This window comes from Pseudorca crassidens, chromosome 7 (genome assembly GCF_039906515.1).
Source record: "Pseudorca crassidens isolate mPseCra1 chromosome 7, mPseCra1.hap1, whole genome shotgun sequence".
NCBI classification, from domain to species: domain Eukaryota; kingdom Metazoa; phylum Chordata; class Mammalia; order Artiodactyla; family Delphinidae; genus Pseudorca; species Pseudorca crassidens.
In genome coordinates, this window is record NC_090302.1 from 42,204,590 (window position 1) to 42,219,739 (window position 15,150).

General features: G+C 39.3%; 1 long non-coding RNA gene across 2 annotated transcripts in view; it reads left to right on the top strand.

Annotated features, from left to right (window-relative positions):
* The window catches only part of LOC137227743 (uncharacterized), a 118,933-nt gene extending 109,817 nt beyond the window's left edge, over nt 1-9,116 (top strand). For both annotated transcript variants that reach the window (XR_010944989.1, XR_010944988.1), the window contains 2 exons: nt 6,350-7,793; nt 8,511-9,116. This is a non-coding gene — a long non-coding RNA (uncharacterized lncRNA). The remainder of the gene's footprint in view (nt 1-6,349; nt 7,794-8,510) is intronic.
* The last annotated feature ends 6,034 nt before the right edge of the window (nt 9,117-15,150 follow it).

Here is a 15,150-nt window from a genome sequence, read left to right on the forward strand (position 1 = left end):
TGTGACAAGGCCAGGAGAGGAGTTCACAGAGAATGATGAATTTGTTAGGTAAACCTGACTGGACGTGGGAGCGAGTGGAGTAAACCTTGAGGAGTCAGACATGCATGACTTCAGATGTTCTAGGGAAGATTTTATGGAGTCCTGGACAATTAGGAGCTATAGCTGGAGAAACAATATTTTTGATCCTCTGTCCCTACCCATTTTAGAAAAGCCCGCCTCACATACTACATTTATAACAATCGTTATCCTCCATCCTAAACTATCTCCCCACTTCTTGCCTATGTCTCTCCCTCCCTTCCTTTTCTCCTTCCTTCTGCTTCCTGTTCCACTTACCTTCTTACCATCCCTCCCTCCTTTCTATCTTCCTTTTTTCCTCCCTCCCTTCCTTCCTTCCTAATGTAATTCATTACATTATAGTTAAGAAAAGTGATAGTGGACTTAAGTGTCAAAAGAAGGAACTGCACTTTAGAGGGTAGTAAATCAAGAAAGAACAATTTGTAGAGAAGTCATTCAAGAGGATCGTCAAAGAAAAGTTCTTCAAAGCAGGACTGAGGGCACTGCAGACAGGAAGTGCTGAATGTGCAAAGGAACGGAGGTATTATATAGGGCACAAGTCAGTCAGTGTGGTGAGAAATGTGATACATGTGGCCAGTGGCAGAGGACGAACCTGGAAGGTTGACGGGGGTCAGATTATTTTTATTTATTTATTTATTTATCTATTTATTTATTTATTTATTTATATTTTTGGCTGTGTTGGGTCTTGGTTGCTGCGTGTGGGCTTTCTCTACTTGCAGTGAGCGGGGACTACTCTTCGTTGCAGTGCGTGGGCTTCTCATTGCGGTGGCTTCTCTTGTTGTGGAGCACAGGCTCTAGGCACGCGGGCTTCAGTGGTTGTGGCACGTGGGCTCGGTAGTTGTGGCTCGTGAGCTCTAGACCACATGCTCAGTAGTTGTGGTGCAGGGGCTTAGTTGTTCCACGGCATGTGGGATCTTCCCAGACCAGGGCTCGAACCCGCATCCCCTGCACTGGCAGGAGGATTCTTTTTTTTTTTGTAGAATTTTTCCAATTTTTTTTTTCAATGTACCTTTCCTTTTTTAACATCTTTATTGGAGTATAATTGCTTTACAATAGTGTGTTAGTTTCTGCTGTATAACAAAGTGAATCAGCTATACATATACATACATCCCCACATCTCCTCCCTCTGGCTTCTCGCTCCCAACCTCTCTATCCCACCCCTCTAGGTGGTCACAAAGCACCAAGCTGCTCTCCCTGTGCTATGTGGCTGCTTCCCACTAGCTATCTATTTTTGCATTTGGTAGTGTATATATGTCCATGCCACTCTCTCACTTCGTCCCAGCTTAGCCTTCCCCCTCCTCGTGTCCCTCAAGTCCATTCTCTATGTCTGCGTCTTAATTCCTGTCCTGCCCCTAGGTTCTTCAGAGCCTTTTTTTGTTTGTTTTACATTCCATATATATGTGTTAGCATACGGTATTTGTTTTTCTCTTTCTGACTTACTTCACTCTGTATGACAGTCTCTAGGTCCATCCACCTCACTACAAATAACTCAATTTTGTTTCTTTTTATGGCTGAGTAATATTCCATTGTATACATGTGCCACATCTTCTTTATCCATTCATCTGTCGACAGACACTTAGGTTGCTTCTATGTCCTGGCTATTGTAAATAGAGCTGCAATGAATATTGTGGTACATGACTCTTTTTGAATTATGGTTTTCTCAGGGTATATGCCCAGTAGTGGGATTGCTGGGTCGTATGGTAGTTCTAATTTTAGTTTTTTAAGGAACCTCCTTATTGTTCTCCATAGTGGCTGTATCAATTTACATTCCCACCAACAGTGTAAGAGGGTTCCCTTTTCTCCACATCCTCTCCAGCATTTATTGTTTGTAGATTTTTTGATGATGGCCATTCTGACTGGTGTGAGGTGATACTTCATTGTAGTTTTGATTTGCATTTCTCTAATGATTAGTGATGTTGAGCATCCTTTCATGTGTTTGTTGGCCATCTGTATATCTTCTTTGGAGAAATGTCTTTTTAGGTCTTCTGCCCATTTTTGGATTGGGTTGTTTGTTTTTTAGATATTGAGCTGCATGAGCTACTTGTATATTTTGGAGATTAATCCTTTGTCAGTTGCTTCATTTACAAATATTTTCTCCCATTCTGAGAGTTGTCTTTTCGTCTTTTTTATGGTTTCCTTTGCTGTTTAAAAGCTTTTAAGTTTCATTAGGTCCCATTTGTTTATTTTTGTTTTTATTTCCATTTCTCCAGGAGGTGGGACAAAAAGGATCTTGCTGTGATTTATGTCATGGAGTGTTCTACCTATGTTTTCCTCTAAGAGTTTTATAGTGTCTGGCCTTATATTTAGGTCTTTAATCCATTTTGAGTTTATTTTTGTGTATGGTGTTAGAAAGTGTTCTAATTTCCTTCTTTTACATATATATAGCTGTCCAGTTTTCCCAGCACCACTTATTGAAGAGGCTGTCTTTTCTCCGTTGTATATTCTTGCCTCCTTTATCAAAGATAAGGTGACCATATGTGTGTGGGTTTATCTCTGGGCTTTCTATCCTGTTCCATTGATCTATATTTCTGTCTTTGTGCCAGTACCATACTGTCTTGGTTACTGTAGCTTTGTAGTATAGTCTGAAGTCAGGGAACCTGATTACTCCAGCTCTGTTTTTCTTTCTCAAAATTGCTTTGGCTATTAGGGATCTTTTGTGTTTTCATACAAATTGTGAAAGTTTTTGTTGTAGTTCTGTGAAAATTGCCATTAGTAATTTGATAGGGATTGCATTGAATCTGTAGATTGCTTTGGGTAGTATAGTCATTTTCACAATGTTGATTCTTCCAATCCAAGAACATGGTATATCTCTCCATCTGCTTGTATCATCTTTAATTTCTTTCATCAGTTTCTTTTAGTTTTCTGCATACAGGTCTTTTGTCTCCTTAGGTAGGTTTATTCCTAGGTATTTTATTATTTTTGTTGCAATGGTAAATAGGAGTGTTTCCTTAATTTCTCTTTCAGATTTTTCATCATTAGTATATAGCAATGCAAGAGATTTCTGTCTATTAATTTTGTATCAGCAGGTGGATTCTTAACCACTGTGCCACCAGGGAAGTCCCAGAGGTCAGATTTTGAAAAGGCTTGTGTGTGACACTATCAATAGCAGCTCCTGAATGCAAATACCTCCCACTTCCCTCATAAGGGTATAATACTCCAAATGGCACATCCTTGTTTCAATCTGACTGATACAAACTCATACACTTCTCCTGATGTCTGAGTGCCTTTGGATTCTGCCATCTCTGGTGGGCTGCAACCATTAGGTGACACTGCCCATGTGGTTTAATCAAATCAATGTAATGGTGATCCAAATCGAGTTTAACTACAAACCCAAACTATTACCTGTGGCCCATGGGTCACATGTTTGTATATGGGGGAGAACAGACCATGGCATGTCTCTTCACTAGGGATAAGAGTTGCTTTTTGGTCCACCTATTGTGCCCTGGAATTATTGGCAATGAAATCGAAGGTCAGCATCTCAGTCTATGGAAGGAATTTAGAAAGGAGTGTGATGTGATTAGATCTGCATTCCAGAAAGAAAATTTAGGGCAGTTGAGAGAACTATAACTTAGGTTAATTTATGGTCAGAATTTAGAACTGAATCCCCTTGTAGGATGTGACTCCTTAAATCCTCACAACAGGAAAGGAAAATCTCTTAGCGTGCATTAAAGTTACAGAGGTTTAATGTTAATGAAATCGAGTAAACACTTTGGAATTTTTCACCCGTTTACCATCAACACAAGGGAGTTGATAGTCTTCTTAAAGAAATCCTGGTTTGACTGCCTAGACATAAATGATCTTTATTTTTCTTCCTTTTTTTCATGTTAACTCAATGGTTCTCAAACTTTGACGTGCATGAGTGTAGTTAAATTGTATACACAAAACCATATATGCTGTGCTTTGTGGGAAATGATTGAGTCATTTTATTTTTGGCCACACCATGGGGCATGTGGGATCCCAGTTCCCTGACCAGGGATTGAACCTGCGCCCCCTTCTGTGGAAGCGTGGGTCTTAATCACTGGACAACTAGGGAAGTCCCAATCGAGTCATTTTAAATCCATGAGAACTTTGCTTTATGTACTGTCTCTATCCTCTAACCTAAGTTTAAGGTTTTCGTTTCCAGTCTTGTACAATATTCCAGGAGAGAGATAAGGAAAGCAGGACCCAGGGTGGCTGTGGGAATGGAGAAAAGGGCATAAAGTGGAAAACATTTGTCCAGGAGGCAGAAGCTTTGCTTCCTCGTTCTGCCTCTTGTCTCCTGCTCACTGTTCTTATCATTCCCGCCTCTTGCTTTTGACCCACGTTCTCTGTGCCTTCATGGTGCCCATCATTCTCAAGCTGCTGGCTTAGCAGTGAGCCTCTAGGATACTCTGGTGTCTGGGATGGATACACGTTCTTTCTCTCCCTTCCCCTCTATGGAAGGCAAGTATTCATGGCAAGTTCTTGAGCTGAGATCCACATATTAAACTAAACTATGTTCTGGATCTGGATCTCCCACAATGAGTGTAATTTTTAAAAACTCTTTTCAGTTCCTCATCAATGAGCTGGGCATATTAATGGTACTGACCTCATGGTTGTCAGGAAGATTATATTGGATGATAAAGGTAGCTTTTGGCACAATAACCTGCCAGATAGTAAGTGCTCATTACCTGTTAGCTGCTTCTTCTATCCTCATGTCTAGAAGTTTTAAGGGTAACCCACTTATTTTTAAGTTTATGCAGAAGAATAATATTTTCAGATAAAGACTAGGGCTGTACCTATGTTGGCTTCTGCCTTGATATTCTGCCAAAACCTGCTTTTTGGCTGTGGCTTCAGTCTTTGCCTGTGGAAGGTTGAAAGCTGATTGCCCTTTTCACTCTCATGTCTCATATTCTTGAACTTGACCATGACCAGTGATGGTGTATGCAGGTAGGTCACCATCACACATAATTACTTCAGTTATGCCAATAAAACCTGTCACTCAAATTTTCTGGGACTATTTAAATATTTGCTCTCATTCTACAAGTAACTTAAAGTGAAAAATACCGATATGTGCTTTATATATTGAAACTCAATTAGTCAGTTGAAATAAATGCATACTTATTGCTGTGAGTTAACATGATAATTAAGGGTGACTTTTAAAGTTACGAAAATTATGTACAAGAATACCTAGGAATTTTCAAATAATTAGATGAATAGAAAAATTAGATTGAAACTTAATAAGAATATTAAGAGAGTGCATTAGCTGGAAACATTTAGGAATAATATTATATACTTTTTGAGCCAACAAATCCTACAAAAATTTAAATAATAAAAGGCAGAATACTCAAGATTAGATAATGTAATTCTAACATCTGCAAAATTGTTTGATAAACTTTCATTTATAATTATATACCAGATAATCTTAAGTTGTTACATTCTTAAAGTCTTAAGAATTATATTTAATCTCACCTATTTCCATCTGGGCCATGAGTATATAAAAGAATTTTATATGTTTATAAATTTTTCTCATCATAGAAGAAAGCAGAATACTGACTTTACACTTCAACATTTCACAAGGAAGAATAATTTTAAATTATGTATAATAACATCCACGATTAATCAACTTTAATCCAGAAATAAGAAGTAATATAAAGAAGAGAAGAAAGCAACAAAAAGTGACTATTTATAGACCCCACACAGTGACTGGCACTACCTAGCCTTGTGCAGTGTATAACCTGAACTACTGTGTATGGTGCCCCTGTATATTTGGTGTCAGCAGTGGGCAGAATAATGACCTTGATAACAACCTAGGAGCTGGCAGTGCTGAGAAATGATCATTGCTGCACTATAATGTCAAAAATTTTAGTTGGTTACTAAGATTTTCAAGAATAAAATGTTAATAATAAATTCTTTTCAGTAAATATTTTCATATTTATTCCTATAGGCTAGGAGTTCATTCTGAAATATGATGACTGCCTTCAGCAGAACATCCATTTTAACACACGGTCATTTGGTAATCAGCCCAAATGTATATTCCACGCACCTCTAAATATATGTGGATTTTCTTTTCTGTATTCTTTTTCTTGTTACTTCATATTAGTACAGTATTCAAGTGTGCAAAGTTTTCCTTTCTTTATTTTTCTCTAATCAAACTGAGCTTAATTCATATGAGCTTCTACTTCTCCTAATACCAGAAAACACCATCTGGCCAATTCAAAATAAACTCAGCTCCTTCTGGATTAAAAGTTTCTTCTAGGTAGGTAATCAGTTCCATTCAAGGAGTCTCTTCTCTCTTCCTTCCTTTTCTTCCTAGGACTGATCTGACGTCCACAGCACCACTCTTGTATCTGATATAGGGCAGCAGATGCTTAACTCTACAACCAGTTGTCGACACCGGGACTCAGGACTGCCAGATCATCTCATATGATGAGAGAAACTAGAAACCCAGAATTTTACATAAACGTCTTTCAACTTGTAAATATTGGCAAGTGTCTGTGCCTCCAGATCCACTTGCCACCCTTCTTTTTTTTTTAATTTTATTTATTTATTTATTTATTTTTGGCTGTGTTGGGTCTTCGTTGCTGTGCGCGGGCTTTCTCTAGTTGCGGCAAGTGGGGGCTACTCTTCGTTGCGGTGCGCGGGCTTCTCACTGCTGTGGCCTCTCTTGTTGCGGAGCACGGGCTCTAAGCGTGCGGGCTCAGCAGTTGTGGCATGCAGGCTCAGTAGTTGTGGCTCATGGGCTCTAGAGCACAGGCTCAGTAGTTGTGGCACACGGGTTTAGTTGCTCTGTGGCATGTGGGATCTTCCCGGACCAGGGCTCGAACCCATGTCCCCTGCATTGGCAGGTGGATTCTTAACCACTGCACCACCAGGGAGGCCGTCACCACCCTTCTTGACTCTGCTTTGTGCAGGGAGGCTGGCCTTTAGGGTCAATATCAAAGGGCTGCTTTGCCTTCCAACTTCCTGTTTTTGTTTTGTTTTGTTTTTTGTTTTGCTTTGTTTTGTTTTTAATTTTTATTGGAATATAGTTGATTTACAATGCTGTATTAGTTTCAGGTGTACAGCAAAGTGAATCAGTTACACATATACATATATCCACTCTTTTTTTTTTAGATTCTTTTCCCATATAAGCTCAGCTGCCTGTTGAACTCAGCCAGTGAGAGTCAACAGCCAGTGGGTGATGGGGGGAGGGGGGACACTGATGAAGGAGTGTTGCTTCTCCATCTCCCGCTCTGCAAGTTATTGGGTTGGCTCGGGCTGGCCCTGGCTACTATCCTCTGCCAAAGGCTCCTGTCCACAAGCCCTTCCAGGGATGGGAATGTGATGGTTCCATGCAGTTACAAGCCCCAGAGTGTCTTGCCATTCTCTGTTGTTTCCCTTAACTCTGTCCATATTCCTATAAAAAGTTTAAGAATGCCATGTCATTCCTGTCAAAACCCAGGCTGACTCAGAATCTAATTCAATCTTTACTTTTCTAGTTATATGAGCCAAATAAACATAAACTGTGTGGGCCAAATAAAACCATGGCTATAGATTTTCCTCATGGGTTGTACATATTTTATTTATAGCACCCCTTATGACATATATTTACCTAAAAAATTATTCTGAATTCCATCAAGTATCTATATCTACATTCCAGTTTAGGGGAAATAAGAGAGAAAGAAGAGCAAGTTAAGTGACAAGATACAAAATATGGGACATTGTTCTACAAGACAGATGACCCAGTTTCTCCAACAAATCAAAGACATGGAAAACAGGTAGCTGGGCAAGGGGAACCAGTATAGAATAAAAGAAACTTAAGAGACAAAATAACCAAAATCAACACATGACTCTTGCTTGGATCCTGATCCAAACTAAACACCTTTGAGTCAATCAAAAAATTTTAATATAAATGTGGTATTGTATAATATTAAAGACTTGTTAATTTTTCAGTTTACTTATCAATTAGAGATGTTTCATGTAGCACCAGTTAGAGATGCATAATGAAGAATATGAAATGTCTGATGTCTGGAATGACCTTTAAAATACTCTAGCCAAAATTATAAATGAACAAGTGGGGGAGGATAAATGAAAGAATATGGCAAAATTGTGGCAATAGTTGAAGCAGGGTGATAGTACTTGGGGATTTATCATTCTCTTCTCTCTAGCGTTGTGAGTGTCTGAAATTTTCCAAAGTAAAATGATTTTGAAAAGGGGAAACACAGATTTCCTTGTTTGCACTTAAACAAAATTCCACTATAGAACAATGCCGTGACCCACACTCTGTACTAGATTTTTCTCTTCCTAAGAAAGGCCCCTGAGGACTCTGCCCCCCAGGGAAACCCTCTTCCATCCATGACAGTTCAGCCTTGCAATGTCCATCCAGGATGAGCTGGCTCTGTTCTGGTGTCCCTGCTCCTATTCTTTTGTCTCCTACTTGCTTTTACTTCCTTGCCCAGTTCATTGGATTGACCTTTCTCTCTGGCCTGATTTAGGGCTTAGCCCTGGACATTGGATCTCCCTACACCCTGGCCATGTCTACAGATTTCCAACTACTGTTTGTGACAGGCGTTGGAAAGTACCAAGTCTAATCTAAGAGACTATCAAGCCAACTGGTGGCCACCAGTCTTTTCTTTCTGGAAGGATGGACTTCTAAAGGAAGACTACCACAGAGATTTTGTGACATTCATTTTCTTGTATAAATGTGTGAAAATCAGTATCATTATCTTTGTTTCATAGATGGGAAAATGGAGAAACATAGAGAAAAAGTAAGAATAGAAAACTTGATCAGAGACAACAAAAAATTCTTTGGAAATGTTGATACTATAAGTCAAATTGCTCTAACTGGCAGGTATCATTTATAATTCTATTTTAAAATCCTCTAAAAATGCAGTTTTCTTTCTTAAGGGCAGTTGCTGATTAGTAAAATTTAAAGCTGCACAGTTTTGTACACAATTTTATACACTCACATACACATGCACACAAACACACACACTTCTGGTCCAATTAACCTTTTTAAGATGATGTTTTTACTCTTTGAAATATAGCATTATATTTTTTATTATCTATACATATGTTATGTGTTATTCATGAAATATTATTTCTCCAAAGGTAAGCTTAATAATTACCTTAAATGCTAAATGATTTAAAATTAGATTTTTTTAAAGATGGCAGGACTGGGGGATACAATGTATTAATTGATTTTTAAGAACTGGAAAATAAAAAGAACTAAGTACTCCATCTGAAAACTCCAAAATTCTTCATTCATATGTGCTATTCTATAAATTATTTTAGTTTCAATTAGTTAAAATAGTAACAATTTTAACACAAAATACATACATCCTTATGCATCATTATTAGAGTGCTAAGAAAAAATAATGCTTCCAGATTCTAGTTTGATGATTTCCCCATGTAGTCAAGTTCATTCTTGTTTCCAGTTGTTGGCTTTTGGCACATGGCTAGATTTAATGATATTGTGCAAAAGTCATTTGAGTTGGGTCAGAATTCAAGCTCTGGTCTTGCCAATTAGCCGATATGGAATAGCACATGCCTGTAATATGGCCTTGGGCGTGGTCTTTGACATTTTTGTCTCAGTTTCTACATCTATGAAATATAGACGTAATAGAATACCCCCGACATTGGGTTAAAACGCAAAAGGTGTTTTGGCACATTGGAAGCATTCTCCTGTGTAACTCTTCGCCATTATTGTGTATCTAGGAGTGAGTCCCTTAACCTCTTCGATTCTGTTTTCTCATCATAACAATGAAGACAACATCTCACTTACATGTTAAGGATTAAATGACCTAACACATGTGAAAGTGCACTGTAAACTATATTTGTTCTAAAACTGTAGGTTATCATTTTGATTGCATGCCAAGATTCATGCTCTGACATATCATTGACAGTACTTTCTACTCTGAGGAAAAAAGAGATATATAGAAATTGAGAAGAAGGATTTTCAAGCAAGCACTTAAAACACCTTTTGCTAACCAAAAGTGAAAATAAGCCAGCTACACTGTCTTTTAAGTGATATGCATTTTTAAACCAAAGCCCGGCTGGAAGATACACACACCCACACACATACATACATACATGGAGATAGCGGGGTGGTTTGGGGTGGGAGGGGGAGAGTGGAGACATAGAGGAAACCTTAGAGCTGAGTTCAAAGAGTTTACAGAGGAAATAAGTGAGCCCACTGAGAACATGAACATGTACTTTTAGGAAGTATATTAAACAGGACTCTTTCCATTGCAAGAGGCAAGATCCCAGCTCAGACTGGCTTCAGCAAAGGGGCTTTTATTGGTTCATGTAACTGAAAACTCTAGGGGTTGATCATCTTTAAGCATGACTCAATCCTGAAAGGATAGTTTCCCCAAGGAAATCAGTATCCTTTCACCAGAAGATCGATGAACGGGTAGTGGGGAGTCAAAAACAATACATGTCCACAACAGGAAATATTCCAGAAATGATTTAGAATGAGAAAGGCAGAGCTCACACTGTCGATATATTTGATGGACACTGATATTCAAATCTTGGAGATTGGGCTTCCCTGGTGGCGCAGTGGTTGAGAGTCTACCTGCCGATGCAGGGGACGTGGCTTCGTGCCCCGGTCTGGGAAGATCCCACGTGCCGCGGAGCGGCTGGGCCCGTGAGCCATGGCCGCTGAGCCTGCGCGTCCAGAGCCTGTGCTCCGCAACGGGAGAGGCCACAACAGTGAGAGGCCCGCGTACCGCAAAAAAAAAAAAAAAAATCTTGGAGATTTATCAAGGTTCTGCTGACGACGTAGATCCCGTGATCATATTATTTGGCCAATTTTTATTTTACTAATACACAAATATTCTCAAGAAGATACACACAAATTGCCTAGCACGAGACTTGGCACATCATTATGTTAGCTTTCTTTCTCACCCTCTTCTGTACTCACTAGAAATAGATTTGCTCTAAATCAGTGAGAATATTTTGGCTACAAGCATTAGGAAACCAACATGGCTAAAGATAATTGTGCCACGGGTCCCAAGAGTTTTCATCTCCTCAACTCAAGAGGCCAGTTGAGTTCTGAGATAGAAATCTCTGCCCCAATTCTAAATCCTCAAGAAGGAAGCCTGATGGGTCCACTGGGCCCAGGAGCTACCACTGATCCATCCAGTCAGCAGTGACCAGGGGGGCAGGGCTACCTACTATAAAAATGGTGCAGATGCCCACCTCTAGAGCCAGTGAATGAAAAAGCAGAGGGACTCAGAGAAGTGGAAATCATTGTGAGAGGAGGACACACAAAAGTATCAATGAGAGAATGTTCTTTTAAAAATAATGAGGGAATTCCCTGACGGTCCAGTGGTTAGGACTCTGCACTTCCACTGTCGAGGGCCCGGGTTCCATCCCTGGTTGGGGAATTAGATCCCACAAGCTGCGCAGTGTGGCCAAACTAATAAATTAAATTAAATTAAAATTAAAAATAATGAAAGCCTCCTCTAATGAGGCCCTGCCCCTTTAACGTTTCAGAAGCATCAGTGGGACTAAAAGCAGTGACTGGCAAGGATACCATCAACATTTCTCCTCCATTTAGCTAAGGAGATCTTCAGGCTGTGAATTGGCCTGGGAGAGTTAGCAATCTGTCATACGCAGGAAGATAGCCAGTTCACTGGCCAAAGGCAGCTGAATGCTAATGAGCCCGAGAAGCATGCACTAAAAGAGAAAATCGGTAACCTTCTATCCAGGAGACCTATGAATCCCCCATCTGGCTGCATGCAGGTACCCTTCCACTGCGGTGACCAATCTTACACAATAGAAATAGGCAACAAGTCACTTTTTTTTTACCTAGTAGAGGACAAAATAAGATAAAAACAAATAGAAAACAAAGCTAATCACCTTGCCTTTCTCAGTCCTAGCTTTTTAGAAAAGTAAACTTGTTTTAGAATAGTTTTAGATTTTAAAATGTTGCAAAATGGAAGAGATTTCCCATGCACTCTGCACCCAGTTTCCCCTATCGTTAACATCTTCCATGAGGATAATATATTTGTCACAACTAATGAAGCAATATTGATTGATACATTATTATATATTATTTATTAATATAAATCCATATTTTATTCAGATTTTCTTAGCTTTGCTTAATATTCTTTTTCTGTCCCAGGATCCCATCTAGGATTCTACATTACATTTAGTTGTCGTGTTTCCTTAGGGTCCTCAGGGACTCTGACAGTTGTTCAGACTCTCCTTGTTTTTGATGACCTTGACAGTCTTGAGGGGTACTGGTCAGGTATTCTTTAGAACTGGTGTGTTTGTCTGATGATTGTTTGTCTCTTTGGTTTGTCTGATGTTTTTCTTACAGTTAGAATGAGGTTAGGGTTTCTGGGAGGAAGACCGTAGAGATAATGTAGCATTCTCCTACACATCATACCCAGGGTACAGACTATCAACACAATTTATCAATGATGATATGAAACTTATATGGCTGATATAGTGTTTTTTAGGTTTTTCTACTATAGTTACTCTTTCTTCTTCTTGTTCCATACTATACTTTTTGGAAAGAAATTACTATGCACAGCCCATATTAAGGAGTGGGGTGCTGTGCTCTCCCTTCTTGAGGGGGCAGTACTTACAGAAATCATTTGGAATTCTGTACAGGAGATTCGGTTATTCTCCCTTATTTATTTATTTATTCAAGCATTTATTTATGAGTATGGACTCATGGATATTTATTTTATACTTTGAACCATAATTCAATACTGCCTTATTTATTCTGTTGCTCAAATTGTTCCAGCTTTAGCCATGGGCATCTCTTTTGGCTAGCTCCCGTGTTTCTTTGACACACCCCTTTGTTGTCATTGTTTTTAGCACTTCCTTACTTACTGGCACTATAAGATGCACCAGGCATCTTATACATTCCCTGCCCCAACTGTAGAATTGGTAGTTTCTCCAGGGAGGTGTGGTTCTTTTGACTGCAAAATGGTATTATATACTAAGATCTGGGGGCTGGGTGTGTCTGTTGCGATTGGGGTATTGTTATTTCTAGGCCCTCTCAGCAAACAGAGCTTGAAAATATATGTGTGTGTATATACTAGCTTGTGCATACATACATACCTGTAATTATTTCTATATTTAACCATCTGTATCTATAGTAAGCTAAACACAAGTTCATAGTGATATCTTCAACTTTAATTCAGTATCACATGGTTTATTCTAGCCTCTCCCTCTTGTCTACCTGTAATTTCTCACTCCAAAGTGAGATTCCTGGCTCCTACCATCCACTATTCATTCACTTATTGCTCAATCCCAGGTTTGCTTTTTAAAATAAAAAATAGATTGTAAATCAACTCTACTTCAATTTTAAAAGAAAGTATTTGACACCCTTAAAAGAAAAAAAGATAAATACACCCCCAGCTGAGAGATAGAGATAATTGATATTGGCTCAAACACACCTCACAGAAGTCTATCTAGAAGAACTCAGTTTTTTCATTCTCATTCTTATTGTTTAACTTGAAATGTTAATAATTCCTGACCTCTCAGGAGCAAATATCCAATGGGAAGGCAACTGGTCATCTAATGACACAACTGGAATTGGAGTTGAACTTGAGCATCTTTACTTCTAATTGGGCTTTACAGGGACAGCCCTGGAGCTAGAAAATGTGTGTTCTAGAAAGGGCCTTTTCACTAGTCATAGGATAGTGATAGTCGCTCTATCTCTTTGGCCTTAGTTTCTTCATCTGCAATTCATTCACTCTAACGTGTATTACATCACTACTCTTTTTCAGTCACCATGAGAGAAGCTCTGCAGAGAAATGCAATGGAGGCTCCTGTGAGGTGGTACTTAAAAGTTTTAAGCTAGGAAGCTGACATTTTAATCTTGTTAACAAAACCCCAGCAATTTCACTTCAAGGTATCTTCAAGGATGTTCACTGCAGAATTGGTTGTGAAGAAAAATATCAAAACAAGCTCATTATTTATCATTATAGGACCAGATAAACAGATGTTTAATCGTGCAATAGAATATTATATAGATGGTAAAAATGAATGAAATAAATGTGCATATATGAACATGGCTGTTTCTTACAAATATAAAGTTGAAAGAAAAAAGAAATTTGTAAAAACACATACAGCATGATATTATTTCTGTCAATGTTAAAACACACAGAACTAAAATTATGCATGTGTAGTAAAAGTATGAAAATATGGACAGGGAGAATAAACATTAAGTTCAGCTTAGTGGTTACCTCTGGTGAGGGCAGAAAGGGGGTTGAGGAAAGGAGCACCAAGAGGCTTCCACTATATCTGTAACATTTTCTTTATTAAAAAAATTAAAAGACCAGAAGAGATTATGGCGAGATGTTGACAGCTGTTAATTCTGGGCTGTGGCCAGACATACGTATTTAATATTCTCTATACTTTTCTATTTTGGACATGTTGAAATATTATTTTTCAAAAAGCTGCTCACAGTTTGCTTTTTTTTTTTTAAGAAGATGTTGGGGGTAGGAGTTTAGTAATTTATTTATTTATTTTTGCTGTGTTGGGTCTTCGTTTCTGTGCGAGGGCTTTCTCTGGTTGTGGCAAGCGGGGGCCACTCTTCATCGCGGTGCGCGGGCCTCTCACTATCACGGCCTCTCTTGCTGCGGAGCACAGGCTCCAGACGCGCAGGGTCAGTAGTTGTGGCTCACGGGCCTAGTTGCTCCGCGGCATGTGGGATCCTCCCAGTCCAGGGCTCGAACCTGTGTCCCCTGCATTAGCAGGCAGACTCTCAACCACTGCGCAACCATGGAAGCCCCCACTGTTTGCTTTGATCACTGGGGAACCTCAAGTCACCACAGAGGCAACTTTGTGAACATCCGAAGTCAGCCACCAGGCTGCCTCACTGTCCCTTCACCTAAAGAACTGCTCACATCCTGACCCATGGTTGGCTCCTCTCTCTGGCCTCCCCTGTCTGCGCCCTCTACCTCAAGAACAAACTTCTCTCCTTTTTCCATGCCCTGCAATTTAGCCATCTCCTATGTTGCATTGGCCCCAGCCCTCAGAGTCTCACCATTTGCCCAAGCCAGATTATCCCAGAATTGTCCCCAAAACAATTTTCTTCCTAAGACAGAGTAGGTCCAAAGTAGTAAAATAATAAAAAGTTCACCAACTCTGTCTTTGTATAGGGAAAGT